The sequence below is a fragment of the Pollicipes pollicipes genome, unplaced genomic scaffold, assembly GCF_011947565.3.
Source record: "Pollicipes pollicipes isolate AB1234 unplaced genomic scaffold, Ppol_2.1 Scaffold_3087;HRSCAF=3621_pilon_pilon_pilon, whole genome shotgun sequence".
Classification (NCBI taxonomy): Eukaryota; Metazoa; Arthropoda; class Thecostraca; order Pollicipedomorpha; family Pollicipedidae; genus Pollicipes; species Pollicipes pollicipes.
The window spans coordinates 40,887,367-40,902,413 of NW_023596225.1; positions in this window are offsets into that span (position 1 = coordinate 40,887,367).

Consider the following 15,047-nt stretch of genomic DNA (forward strand, 5'->3'; position numbering starts at 1 on the left):
TTCGGGCGAGCTGGGAGGGCCGGCCGGCTCTTCCAGCCGCCGCCGAGCCGCGCCCCGGCGGCGCGCGGCGCCGGCCCGCACCTGCGAGCTGCCGGGCCCAGAGAAGCCGTGCCGCGGCCGCCGCCGCCGCGCGCCACCGCCATCTGATAGCCTTTAGCGGGACACGGCGGTGGGAGAAAGGACGGCCCGATATAGCGCGGCGCGCCGGCCGCGGCGCGGTGCCCTGCAGCGCGTCCGCCGCCCCGCCGGGCCGCGCGCCGGGCGTGCGTCCCTGCCGGCCTGCTCGGGAGAGCGCGGAGGTCACAGGCCGCAGTCAGAGGCCGGCCATCCCGGTGGCGCGTTCGTCGCGTCTCGTGAGGACGCTGCTGGCCGTGTGCGCAGATCAGACTCCGGAGCTGTATCAGCCTTCGAATAACTACCGGTCCCTACACCACTCCATCACCTTCAGCGGTGTGAGCCCTTCTCAAACGGAAGCAGTCAAGTGACACACGCTCGGGTCGAGAGTGGCTTCTCCTCGTGCCCTACAGCTCTCAGGCGGCCGTCGGCGCCGCCGGTGGTCTCACGCTGCCGCAGACACCCGGGGCCGACAGTGGCGGCCGTGGCCGGCCCCTCCCCGGAGCGGCCGCTTCGGACAGGTGTGGCGCGCGGCGCGCCGCCCGCGCTCGCGCTCGCGCGGGCGGTCGAGCCGCGCGCGTGTTTACCGCCGACGCGGGGGCGGGCCTGGCACTCGGCCAGCGCCGCCGCCGCCGCGGCTGCCGCGCCGCGGAGGAGGCGCGCGCCCGCGCCCGCGGCGCGAACGTGGCCGTATTGACGGCTCCAGGCGCTACTGCAGTTTTACTGCGGAGACAGCCGGCTCATTATCTGCGATGCCGACATGTCCGGGATCCGCAGAAACATTGATTTCCACTGCCGACATCCTGTGTGAGAACACGTGATAGGCATATATATATATATATATATATATATATATATATATATATATATATATATATATATATATATTTGATTAAGACCACAAATAGATGATGAACAGAGCCCGGGTCAATGGGTAACTGTGGAGCCGATTTGGAATCAGAACAAACTACAGCATCGTCCTCGTACTATGACGGGACCGTTGGCTGTGTTTCAACAGAGCGACCAATTAATTGTTCAGCCAGGTGCCGTCCAGTGACCCGACATTTGCGAGAGCAATGTGGGCTGTGGAGCACTGCACGTCCGGTGAGGATGCCGACTCGATGCCATACGTCCTAAAAAATTCCCGGACAGCTGGTGAGCGCACTGGGACGGCAGTTGTGAGTCCTGTGAGTCCTTCGCGCGCTTGAACAAAGAAATGGTGGTCGCGCGTGCTCTCACTTTTCGCGCGTATTCTTCTGCGAGCAGGAATGAAAGCGTTTAGGAGGTGATTGAACACGGGGTTAAGTATTATCCACAATAGGGCATTATGGTTCTCGGATGAGCTGCCATGGAGGTGACGCTAGGGGGAGCGTTCATGACCAGGGGCGCCTGAGCGCCTTTCTCTATCCGAAGAGCTGGAAGTGGGAACGAGAGAGCCCTGCCAAAAAGCGCACGAAACAACTACCACATTTGGCTTAGCGGAGCGGCTGCTGTGGACCGCCGAAACGGCAAACAGCTTGACGAAAACAACGTTTGGCAACTCTTGCAATCCAGGTTGGTGAACATCCATAGTTGCGAGTAAGAGGAAGGGTAATGTCATGTTTACGTCGCAACTTCGAAAAGCGCAGTTTCAACGTGCGATGGGCTGTTTGAAGGGATCGTAGGTTTTTCCATGAAAAACTGAGTTAGTACCATGAACATGTAGATTGAGTTGGCAACATCTCGATGGTAGCAGCATTGCTATTTTTCCGGGAGTGACTTCATCTGTACGTAATGGTGTTTCAAAATGCGCGGTGATGCCACCGCGTGGTTATTAAACCATGCACTCTGAAATTGATGATACAGTCAAATGGTTTATATTGCGTTCCTGGCAAAAAAAAACCTTGAAATGGGACGGCAATAGCTTTCAAGACAGCCGGTTTCACCTGCAAAGACGTCCCTAGTTAGCTACTCAATGTTTACATGCAGCTCAATCGGCGTAAAAAGCTCAAAATTTGCCTGTAGCTGAGAAGCGATCCTCCAGATCCTCGATCTACCTGTTAAAGGATGCATAAGACGGCATTCCACTTCAGGAAAGCAACCCGTATAGGTCCCCGCACCTCACCTGTCATGGCACAGGCCTGTATCGTGGCACGGAACCGGGTAAGTGGAATTATTGTGGAATTATCTCACGGACTTTGTAAAGTTCCGGATTGTCGAGATACCTAGTAGCAAGACAAAATGACTGTGGTTCGCAGTCCACTCCCTCCGTGGGTGCGACATTGCGAATATCGGCGACGTTACGTCTCTCTTCAAACCTGACCCAGTTGGCCCTGCGCAAAATCTAACAGGGTAAGGAAATGAAAGTTTTGCCATGGGCTCTGCGCAAATGTGGTGTGGATCTTGATCTGAAAATGGCCACGGTTTTGCACGCCCAAACCACCTGACCGGGCGAACCTAGCACCGATGGTAGCTGGCCGTACAATGATGGTCAGTCTCTGACCTAGCACCAATAGCCACGTGCTGAGACCTGCTGTCGCCTTCGTTCAGCAGCGCCGGGTTGGCTTTAACCCTGCCCTGGCTGACAGGGCTCCCGCCAGGATGGCCGTGAATTGGCGCATGGCTTACGGACGCAGAAAACCGCGTTGAGACAGGACGGTGCTAAGATTTGGGGTGAAGCGGTGAATGAGGAAGCGGAACAGATGAAACTCCTGTCATCGGTTATTACGGTCAACCATTGTCATCACAGGATTCGCAGCTAGTTGCAGCAGAGGACAGGAGCGTAGCCAATGCACAGTTTGTTCCCAACAAGTCGAATTTGCGGGGTTCTTCTGTGTTCTTACAGTCCTCATCGGGCAACTCATGGTAAGAAAAGAGAGCATTCAGCTCTCATTGGGCAGAAGTCCTAAGAATGATCAGCATACCCTGGATAACCCGCAGCGTGGCTGGCAGGTTCATGCACACTTCTCCGAAGCGAGATCAACGTAGCTCACAAATGGCATTGCACCAGTCGGCAAGGTAGCGGGAGGGAACCTAGCGGACGATCTTTGAACCATAGTTGTACTGGTGGCGCCACAAGTCGGAGAGCGGTGACGTCACTGGACTAGGGGGCGGTGAGACTGGTGAGTTCGCGCGGGTTTACGCACTGACTACGCACGGGAGCGTGCAATACAGTAGGGAGTGGGGTGCATGACCCACGAGTCCCATGTGGGAGGACGGGTTGAGCCCGCCCAGTTTTCTGAACATTTCCCTTTGCACTTTGTGCGTCAACTGGAAACAAAAACTAAGCAAAGATGCCCGTCAGACTACCAACATGGGAGGATTCCATTGCCGCATGTGTAGAGAAATGAGGAGAGTGAGGAGAACCTTCCTCGGCTTTCTGTTAAGGGTTCCCATGGAGCTCCCACCTTTCTTAAGATAATCCTGGCTACGCCTCTGCGCTAAGGTAGCAATGCCAGGGACGTTTTGTGCCTGCCGTTGCAGGCAAGGTGGGAATCAATGCCTTCCCTACAATATCGGGGCAAAATAATGGACTTCAATGATGGTGATGAATGAATGATGGATGACAATGATGGGTTCGGAGCAGGACCTTATGCATCAGAGTGGACGAGAAAATGCCGCAAACGACGGTCTAGTGAAGATCGACTGGCTGTCCACCTTGTCCCCACGCCACGACAAGCACGCTGGGGGCCGAGTAAATGGCCGTAATGCCGTTCGCATATTACCCGCCCGCCTAATGACCCGCCTATTACCGTGGTGGACAGCAGTCAGCCTGGTGTGGACGGGTCGGTGTGTCGGAGGTCGCCTGGCGGGTAGACAGACCCAGCACCAGCGCCAGCGCCGCGCCGCTGGCCCCAGCTCCCAGCACCCAGCGCCGCGCTGATGGCTCCAGCTCCCAGCGTCGCGCCGCTAGCTCCAGCTCCCACAACCCAGCGCCGCGCTGATGGCTCCAGCTCCCAGCGTCGCGCCACTGGCTCCAGCTCCCAGCACCCAGCGCCGAGCCGCTGGCCCCTGCTCCCAGCGTCACGCTGCTGGCCCCAGCTCCCAGCGCCGAGCCGCTGGCCCCTGCTCCCAGCGTCGCGCCGCTGGCTCCAGCTCCCAGCGTCACGCTGCTGGCCCCAGCTCCCAGCGCCGAGCCGCTGGCCCCAGCTCCCAGCGTCGCGCCGCTGGCTCTAGCTCCCAGCGCCGAGCCTTGTTAGCGCCGTCAGAGGGGCGCGCCGGTCGTTAGAGATCGGTCGACGCAGCGGCCGGCCGATCCATTACAATCGTTATCACCGGGCCGGGCGGGCGGCACGGCCGCCCCGGCAGAGCGGGGCCGGGTCACTGGACGCCGCGCCGCCGACTGACCCCCGCCCGCGGCCACCCCGCCAGCCGGCCGGCGGGGCACGCACGCCGCTCAACGAACGCCGGCATCGCAGCCCCTGCTTCGTGGGAGACCTCGGGTCGCCGAGCTGCGCATGGCAAATGCATGCAGTAGGGCAATAATGAAGGGTGAAAGCATGTTTGTTCGACCGGCCTGGACAACACCTATGGCGTGAAGCGGCTGCGGCTGCAATGATTGGATACACTGTTATCTGTTCGTTGCCGTCAATGCCAGGTTTATGACGGCAAGTGGATCTTGTTTGTGGTGCATTCGAAGGTTTATGTGGGTCCAACAAATGAATGAAATAGTCACATGGTTACTCCTGATTGCTAAAGCTGATCCAGCTTCAGCTCTAGCTACATCTAGCAGTAAATCAAAGTCCAAGCGATTCGTCTAAATGCATGACTTCACCCCGCACGCAGATATCAGTCGAAGCCAGACATCTAGAGGCGTATCTAAATCCCGGGAGAAGCGTTTCCGTGCCAGCCGAGCGCTGCGGCCACAGCTATCTCCTGCAAGTGTCCCCAAAGGCGCTGCCTTAATCCACAGTATATCGAGCAGGCACCTCCCTGCCTGTGCGGGTGAAAAGAGTTGTGGATCGCGCCGGCTGAGATATTTAGTGAGAACTTATTGGAAAATAGGGTGTGCCAAGTTAGCGCAGTGTATGATGATATAGCGAGCAGTTTCTGTGAGGTACACGTGAGCCATGTCAAAAACATAACTGGGGCGTAATAAAATATGGTGGATCTTGGCACACTGGCAGCGGCAACAACAGCTGAATTAATCAGAAATGATGAGCCCGATACTCGATTATTCATTGCGACAGGGCACGATACAAAAACAAGCTACGATAGGGTGGCAGGGCCTCGTTTCATAATACGAAGCTACAAATCTACGCAGTTTTAAAACGCTCTGTGAAAGCTTGCGGGAGTAAGTCAATCTTGCTACAGTAAGGTTGATTTTTTACCCGTATATGATTCGCGAAAGAATTTATCGATGACGCTTCGTTGTGCGTTGTTTCTGCCTATGTCGCTACCTCAAAGTATGTAGGTCCCCAGTTATATTTTGTGAAACTAGGCCCAGGTGCACGGGTTAATAACATAGTTGTCAGTCATACGGGGTGAGAGATGGGAGGGCTGGCGGTATAATCACAACGTACTCTGCTGCATAATGTGTAATCATCCCAATGAAATTATCCGCTGGAAATATTTCCATATAACACGCAGCTGGTGCGGTTTTCCTCTGGGAACAATCACACCAAGCAGCCGGGCATTCTTATTCATACGAATTCTGTAAATCCGCGTGGCGCAAACATTCATCATCAGCAGAGACTGCTGAAACTCCAGACAGAACTAGCGATGTGCATGAGTTTGGAAGATGGGAGACAAAAGCTAGTAAAGAAAATGGATTCGCAATTTGAGAACCAGTTTAAATAGTTGGAGAATACCCTTGGGATAAGCGCACGTGATTACTCTATCGATCAGGGGCATCCCAATTGCCATGACATAGGGGCAATTGGCTGATATGAGCTTGATTAATGACAAACCAACGGTTCAAATAACTTAGCTGAATAACGGGATAAGTGAAATCATCTCGCCGAACAAGTGCGAAGCGCGAAGGCGGCAGCAATAAACACCAACATTCCCCTGCGACGTAATAGAGAGCTTCATAAAGGTTCATAAAGGAGATGAAATTAGGCATGGTGCTATTGCATCGGCATATGATTCCATTCAAGATACCGTGTAATTCCATTGGAGCGAGTTTGCATGCTCGAAGCGTGGGTTTTCGTGCTGGTACACAGCGCTGCACACGTGGACGTTGTTCCGCCAACACCTCATGCCTACATTTCGTCGGGGCTGTCGCTTCCGAACAACAACTGTAGCTCAGACACATGCCTACAGATGGAAGGGCATTTCTGTCATTTATAGCCATGCGACTGTGTCATGCATTTTAGCTATTAACATGGTTTGTAACGTACATATATGTATCAAATGCATGCAGTGCCGTCCGGAGTCGTAACTTAGGGCGGAATATGTCCTGAGCGATGCAGGCCCTAACTGCAGGTCCCACGGTCATATTAAGATCAGAACTGCGGCCTTTACCGAAAGTGACGTCGAGATTCTAACTCTGCCCTACGCCATTTGCCATTCGCACACGCCCTACCGCCGCAAGATCGGTCCTTCAGCAGAGGACCGTACGACGATGCGGTGCGCTGTGCGGTGGGAATTTGCACCAGCTGACCAGCCTGCTCCCCGTGGACGACACCGTGTGAGCGGGATGCCTCGAAGGCGGTCGCAAACGTCGCGGAGGCGGCGGAGAGGCCGCGCCGGCCGCCTCGGCTGGCGCAACAGGCGGCGTGTGGTCAGGAATTAATGGCCAGGGGGTGCGCGGCGGCCGCAGTTTGATCCCAGCTCCGAACGCGGCGTGACCTGACCTTGGCGCCGGGTGCAGCGTGGGGCGCGACCTCTGGCGTGCGCCACGGCAGCGTCGCGCACGCGGCAGACGGCACGGGCGCGACCCGCTGAGGCGGCGTTCCCAAGCGCCACACGCACGGCCGCTCTGCACTGGTCGGTCAGCTGTCCGCGCGTCCGGCAGGCTCCAGCAGATGACCGGTCTGCTGTCTGCCAGTCGGCGTGACAGACGCCGGTGACAGACGCCGGTGAGGAGGCGTCACTCAAGATGATCCGACGGTCAACGGCAGCCAACGGTGGCAGTAGCCGAGAGCGGGGGTCACCGTTCGTCCAGACGGAGAGCCGCTCTCTCTCTCTCTCTCTCTCTCTCTCTCTCTCTCTCTCTCTCTCTCTCTCTCTCTCTCTCTCTCTCTCTCTCTCTCTCTCTCTCCCCGATTATCCCTTCTCACCACCGCAGGATGGTCCTATCTTGCCACGAGAAATAACTACATCCTCGACCAGGCGTGTGGCTTGAGCCAAGTGTTCCCTGAGCCAAGATGGAATTGATCCGTCACTGTCCCGCTAACAAATTGTGTGTCGTTAGAGGTGGGACTTAATGCGACCCACAGCGTGGATTACATTGCAACCTGCTGTCGTCAGAATCGATTCCGTAATCGGGCTGTATCTCAGAGTCGGGATCGGAGTCAGCTCAAAACTGTGACACGCGACCGAGGATCAGGAACTGTATCACAAAGAGTCGGAATCGATTCTGCGAGAACGCAATCAAGCAAAAGGGTCCTACCATGGCGAATGACTTTTTCCTTGTCACCGAATCCTGCCGCGGCGGTGACATAACAGAGACCTGCGCCGCACGGGCAGCGCATGCGGCGCATCGGGTGGGCGTGACCGCGGCCTGCGTGCAGCACATTGGGCTGGTGTGCAGCACATTAGGCGGGCGTGACCACGTCGCTGGGCACCACCAGGGCGCGGGTGACGTGCGCGGCAGCCGGCGGCGGAGGACAGGGCCCGTCGGCGCTGTACGGCGAGCGAGCCGGTGATCCTCCGGTGACGCGGCGCAGCTCGCACCTCGGTGCCGACCCGGCGGGCCGCGGCGGGGGCGCGCCGGCCGCTCGGGCGGACACGCACCGCAGGCGCCGCGTCCGGCCGCAGCGGGCGGCACGTGCAGCCCCCATCAACAACACGGCCGACCGCGGGGCGGGGAGGGGCACTGGCGCCGTGTTTTCGCCACGGTGTGCTCGGTGAGTAAGCTGCTTCTCCTCGTGTCGCTGATGGGCGCGTCGGCGCCCCTGCGCTCACCGCTGCCTTTGTGCACGGGAATGTACAGTGGCAGTCGGCTTCGATGCTTTTTTGATCAGCCCCGAGGCCTGTAGTTCCACGGCACCACCCATATCCAGCGGGCCCGCTTCTGAGGCTCTTCACTGACACGCAGTTAGTGCGGCTGGATCCGCGCCGCTGGATCCGCCTCTGCGGCGCCTCCCCGCCGCTGGACTCGCCCCTGGCCGCTGTTTGCACCGGTGGTCCCAGGTCATTGAAGCTCGTTGCCGGCGGCTGCGTGTGCGCCTTTGTGCGCCGTTTTTGCCCGCGCGGCAATGAATGGCGCGGCGCCGACGTCCGACACCGATGGGACATTGTTCAGTCGGAGACCTGTTGCAGGGTCCGGCGCCAGCGGGTAGCGCTTCGCGTTAGCAAAAGGCGCGCGGCGGGCCATTCTTCGGCCGCGGCGCCACAGTAGCCCCGGGGCTAATGCACAAACAGTAGTACTGTACCGGCTGAGCCAGCGGCGGGCAACGAAGCCTCGCTGCTCTTTCCTCTGCCAGGCGCAGATGCCCTCTGTAGATCGGTCTACGTGTTCTACGGTGGAGAAAACGAACAACAGGGGTAGTGCTTTAGAAGCGGTGACAGCCGCAGCTATCGCCTCAATAATGCGCAAAAGATGGGAAGCTCTGTTTAATGTAACGGTCATTGCAACGCGTAATGTGACGGTTATTGCGACAGATGACCGTTACGGGGCGTAATGGTCATCCGTTACGCCCCGTGACGGATTGCACAAAAAACATGACCTCGCCGCTAAAGTGTGACGAAGGAACTCCCAACGGATGCATTTCCATTTTGCATTTATTTCAATCACGACCGGTCCGAACTATGACTAAGGAATGCATTCCATTTTTTATTTATTTCAACCACGACCAGTCGGAAGCATGACTTTCTCCTGATAGGGGCTGCGGATATCGTTTACAGTCACGTCGCTTCTCCGGCATTTCAATGCCGTTTTCAATTACTCTGCGCCTTTGAGCGCGTTGTTTTATTCACGAATGACGTCTGACTTGACAGCTCCTGTCAGCCTGCGGAATAGGAAGCTAGTTACGCGTGCGATGATCACTCAGAGACGTGTTCCTGGCACGTCCAGCCTCCGGGCCGCCGTAACGGACAGTCCACTCGCGCGCTGCCCGAGTACAGCACCATCAGCCGACCGACTGCGGCCGCCTGCCCAGACGTCAGTCGACCGACCAATGATCGACTGACCCCGGCTGACCTGAGGGCACGGGGTCAGAGTGTCGCGCCCCGGCCGGACTTCAGAGGCGGTGACATCGGCGCAGGGGCCACACACGTGTCGGGACGGTCAGCAGACGGGCCGCCGCCGGCCGGCAGGTGGCGCGCGCGCCAGGCGCCGCCGCCGGCGCGCCGTTCCCGCCGCCGGTGTCGCATACATAAACACGTGACGCAAGCCCCACAGATGGGCGGCCGCGTTCCGACTCGGCGCCGATCTCCAAACCGCCCTGACGAAAACCACTCAGTGTGTCACCCGTTACTACTCGCGCCAGAGGAAGGTCAGTTTATCGCTCGGGGACTGACGCGTCCCTTGATGCTCAATGGCCACTTTGTCCGTGGGGCGTCATGGCGGCAAATGGTGCACTAGCGTTCAAAGACGCTGGTGTCCCTAATGGGCAGAAAGCGTCGGGCGCACAAATCCCCTTCCAAGTCACGATCAAGCGGGCAGGCCCATGCCACGTGTGAGCGAGTTTTCGTTCCGGACACAGTCTTCTCTGAGGCCCCATGTCCCGGTATGATTGAACAGCGGACATGAAAGTATCCTGGCGTTTCCCGGGCAATGACACCCGAAGAGAAGAGGTGTACGTCCTCACTGCAGACCCCTTCACCTCTAAACGCCGACAACTGCACTCCGCAAGACAGCGGCGGCTTATCGTCCCCACACCGCGGCTAGGCATGACGTGACAGACACGCACACTTGACAGTGCTGACGCAGCGGGGCCGGGGACAGAAGGACGCGCGGCCAGCGCTGCCGGCAATAAATCAGCCGCTTTGTCGCGAGCGACGGCCCGACTGGCCGTCCGCCGCCTCTCAAAGGCTGCACTCGCGCCCTATCTCACGGCATCGCCCGTCCGAATAAAGGAGCAGCGCGATAAGGGCACGCAGACACGGCACGTGAGGTCCGCGCCCCGTCGTCCGACGTGCGACGGTTCGCTGTGCTGGGCGGAGCGCTGGCGAGGCGGGCGGCGCGCGGATCTCCGCCCATCGCCGCCCCCTCGCGCCACTAAGGCCCTCCTCGCGCTGATGCCGCCGTCTGTCCGTTGTCGAGTGAGCCGACCACTTCCGACGGCCGATCGGTCAGGAACACGTCAGCTCGGAGGTGCATGCGGATGTCGCCTGCTTGTGTGTCGGAGTCGCTGTTGACAGCGTCCGGCGTAAGCCAACAGACGCCGTTCGCCGGCCCGGCCAGCCCTCCTGTTTTGGCAGCTGGCGCCTTTTTTCAAAGGGGCCGCCCCCTGTATCGGCCAGGAAGACCGGTCATGTATTCCGACTGGCGCCAAAAATAGACGCGGCACGTGCCGATCGTGGCGGGAACGGCTCTGATTGGTGCATGCGGCGCGCGCCGCGGAGGGGGGCGGAGGGAGTGCGACAGCGACCGCCGGATCAAGTCAAGACGGACCGGGGACACGGATGCCGCGGATGCTCACACGCTGACGGCCTGCCACTCCCCGACAACCGGTGGCATTGTAGATGTTTGTTCTTAATATTGTGTTCAGCGCTAACAACACACGGGCACCAAAAGGAGGGAGCCTAGGATCTGCAGCCTTAAAAGATGGGTCGCCAGCTTTTTTACGGCGAAGTCCAGATACGAACTTCGAATGTCATGCTGTACTGCTTCAATTACTAGGCTTACAAAAGGTGTTTGCCGAGACGAATGGGGCTCGTCACCTCTCAATAGCCTGCACCGCAGCATTCAAAACTACCGTGCGTGGCCGTGCGCCTCCGCCCACCGCCAGCGCAGCTCCGCCTCACTTCAGCCACCGACCCGCCGAGCGGCGGGCACGGCCCGGTCCCAGCCGCTGCGCCGGGTCCGGACGCATCCATCTGGCTGGCTGTCGTCACTCGTCAGTACGCGCCGGGCGCGAGCGTCCCACGGCCGGGCGGCCGCCGCTGAGCGCCGCTCCTGAGAGCGGGGTGCGGACGCACGTCGGCGGGCTCCCGGTCGTCAGCGCGCGTGATCCCGTCGCGGCTGTCGGAGCCGCGCCCGACGGCCGCCGAAGCCCGGCTCCGGTCGGGACGCTCAGCCGCTGTGTGATGGATTGACTGCGGGGTGCAGCGGCCTCTGAGCATTCCGGCACTTCAGCCGGTAGTAACGGTGCTTGGAATCTCCGCGCGATCATTCCACCCAGGACTGGGCCCAAGGTTGGATGCAATACTGCTTACAGTCTCAAGAGCGAACACACCGCTCGCAAAGAGGCATCCTCGCCCCTGCCCACCACGGCAGGGCAGCTCTCCTCCCCCCCCCCCCCCCCCCCCAACACGGTCGGGCAGCAGCGCCGCGGTCCAGCTGGCCAGCCGCCGATCGGGACTCAAAGAGCGCCGGCCGGCGGAGGCGAGGCCGCTGAAGCGACAGCCGTCCAACCGTCCCGCTTGGAGCGGCTGGGCCCGTGAGGCGGCTGGTACGGGCGGCGACCTGCCAGCGCCGGGAAGTGACCGGCTGGCGGCACGTCTGCAGCGCCGCGCGCCTCTGCTCGTCGCCGGGGCGAGCGAGCTCTCGATCTGCCGCGCCTGCGAGGGGGAGGGGGGAGGGCGAGGAAGCTGGCTGCATGTTTATAAGAGGCGCCCACTAGCCTGCTCATATTGCGACACGCCGCTCCAGCCAGACGTGCTATAACAAACACTGGTCACCAAATATTTTCAACGATGTTTCCAATGACGAAATGCACGGTGGCCCTGACTCCGTCTTATACCGTTATATCGCCTCCCGATGTCACGACTGGACGCAGGGTACAGGATCCGACCAGGCCCGGGGCGCGGCGCGCGGCCGGCGAGGCGACAGCGCGCCCCGGCCACCGGCCATTAATGCGCCGCCGCGCGCCGCCTGCCGTACCGCAGGGTGCGTGTCATGGACTTGATTCGGCTCAGTCGCCGCGAGCTCTCTCTCTCTCGACGCCCATGAGGGACGCCGACCAGCGCGACCCGGACGCGCCACCCTCTCGTCCGCCGGGCCGCGCGCCAGGCGCCTCCTCGGAGCACATCCAGCCGCTCGGCCGCCTGAGAACGTCTCCCGGTCACGCGGCTCCGCACTAAAGGAAAGTGAAGTGGCCGTTGAATGGCGCCATTAGGCGACCGGTAGGAATACCATTACTCGGCACCATGTCATTGTTGCGTGTGTCCAGCACGGCGCTGTTAAGCACGTCTCGGGTATTCGCCCGGCCCCCGCACCGGACACCGCGGCCTCGGTCAGGCCCGGTCGGCTCCAATGCCGCACGATCCACCAGCGCCGCGAGAGGCTGATTCGATTAGCGGCGCGCTCACTTAGCGGCCCGCTCATTTAGCGGCCCGCTCACACGGATCATCTGTTTACCGCGGCCGACCCGGCCACATCGATGATCTGTTTACCGCGGTCGGTCGGCCCGCCGCTCGCTGTGCCGGTTCACACGTTCATACGCGTCTCCAGGCTGAGCGGTCAGACCGCGGGGCGCCGCGGAGCCGCTGTTGGGTCAGGCTGCAGGGGCGCCGCGGAGCCGCTGTTGGGTCAGACTGCAGGGCATCGTGGAGCCGCCGATAGGTCAGACTGTAGAGAAGCCGCGGGGGCGCTGTTGGGTCAGACTTCGGGGGCGCCGCGGAGCCGCCGCTGGGTCAGATTACAGGGCGCCGCGGAGCCGCCGCCACGTCAGACTTCAGGGCGCCGCGGAACCGTCGTTGGGTCAGACTGCAGGGGCGTCGCGAAGCTGCCGTTGGGTCAAACTGCAGGGCGCGGCGGAGCCGTCGTTGGGTCAAACTACAGGGCGCCGTGGAGCCGCCCCTGGGTCAGACTGCAGGGTCGCTGCGGAACCGCCGCTAGGTCAGACTGCGAGGCGCCGTGGAGCCGCCGCTAGGTCAGACTGCGGGGCACCGCGGAGCCGTCGTTGGGTTAGACTGCAGGAGCGCTGCGGAGCCGCCGTTGGGTCAAACTACAGGGAGCCGTGGAGCCGCCGCTAGGTCAGACTGCGGGGCGCCGCGGAGCCGTCGTTGGGTCAGACTGCAGGGTGCCGCTGCTGGGTCAAACTGTATGGGCGCCGCGGAGCCGCCGTTAGGTTAAACCACAGGGACACTGCGGAGCTTCTCATGGCTCGCCCCCGTTCCCCCCCCCCCCCCCCCCCCCCACTCCGATCTCCGCGAGTCGCCAGGTCAACTGACCACAGCGATGAGCGTGAGGCGAGGCGTCAGGTGGGGGAAGAGCCCCGCGTGCAGCCACGCTGCTGGCCCTCATGACGTCACGGAGAGTGGCACCGGACCCGCCGCACCAGGGGGCGGACGGAGTGGGCGGCGGCGGCGAGTCGTCGCAGACTCACGGGCGGCCAGCGCTCGCCATGTGCTCGTCACGGTCGGCCTCGGGCCGCCGCCGCCATGTGCCCGTCTGTTTATGCCCTGTTCCCGCCTGCACACGGCAGATCGGCTGGCGGAGATAGTGGGCGGCTCTGGCCGGGCCAGCCGCTCGGAAGTGACCCGAATCCGCCGCGCCGAACGGAGCCGTCCCAGCGCGCCGCTGCAGGCGGCTCGACGGGGCGGTGGTGGCCCGACCCGGAGCCCCCGAGACGCTGGCGGCCAGACCAGGAGCTCCCGAGACGCCGGCGGCTGGACCCGGAGCCCCCGAGACGCTGGCGGCCAGGCCCGGAGCTCCCGAAACGCCAGCGGCCGGACCCGGAGCTCCCGAGACGCCGGCGGCCGGCGGGGCGACGCAACTGGCCGGACGAGCAGTCAGTACTGACAAGCGGTGATTGATCACGTCTAAGTTTAATCTAATGTGGCCAGGTTTTTGCAGGCCGTTTGGAAAAAGTGGCTCGTGTGGCCGCCGACACTGCGGGCGTGGGTGACACGTGAACTCCGACGTGTCACCCGACACGTCACAAGTGACCGCTGACACCGACACCTACGGCCTGACCCGCGGCCCAGCCCCCCCCCCCCCCCCCCCTCCATCTGGTTTGCCAGTCCTGCGCCGTAGCAATGCAGGCCAGGGAGAAGACCAGAGGAGGAAGCGATACATCATCTGGTGCGCGGGTCCTGCGCCGTGGCATTACAAGCTGGGGAGAAGACAAGAGCAGGGAGCGACGCAATACGGGGCGGCGGAGCGCGCACGCCGGACGCGTGTCCCATCGGCAGCGTCCGGCACCACCTCAGGCCCCTCCCCCAATGTGCGATACGACGGCGGACATGCGGGGATTCAGGCGATAGTATGACGTCACTGACATCACGGAGTTCTATTTTCGTCGGCAAGAGACCTGTGATCCATGCTTCATGCTAAGATTGTTCGGAAGTAAACCGAAAATTGGGAAAATATGCTTGAGCAGTTCCAATCTTCAGGGTCCACATGTTAGTTCTTCATTGGCAACATATTTACCTGAGGCAGTCGCCTATAAAATCACCGGTAGGGCACATGGGGACGGCTGCAGACTCCGAAGCACGGGTGCTGTTGTGATGTGGCTACCTGTAGCGTCAAAGGTAGCAGCTTGGGGACGGCGTTGGACAATGAGGAACAGTCTCCAGGTGCGTTCCCAGTTACATGGCTGACTCTTGGTATCAATGAGTAGGGGCGCCCCCAATATTTTTAAGGGGGGGGGACGGAGCTCGGTCAGAAACTATGACGATGATTTTTCATTTCCTGTAGGAGCCATACATGGCGAAAAGATGGTCCTGAGAGGGATGGG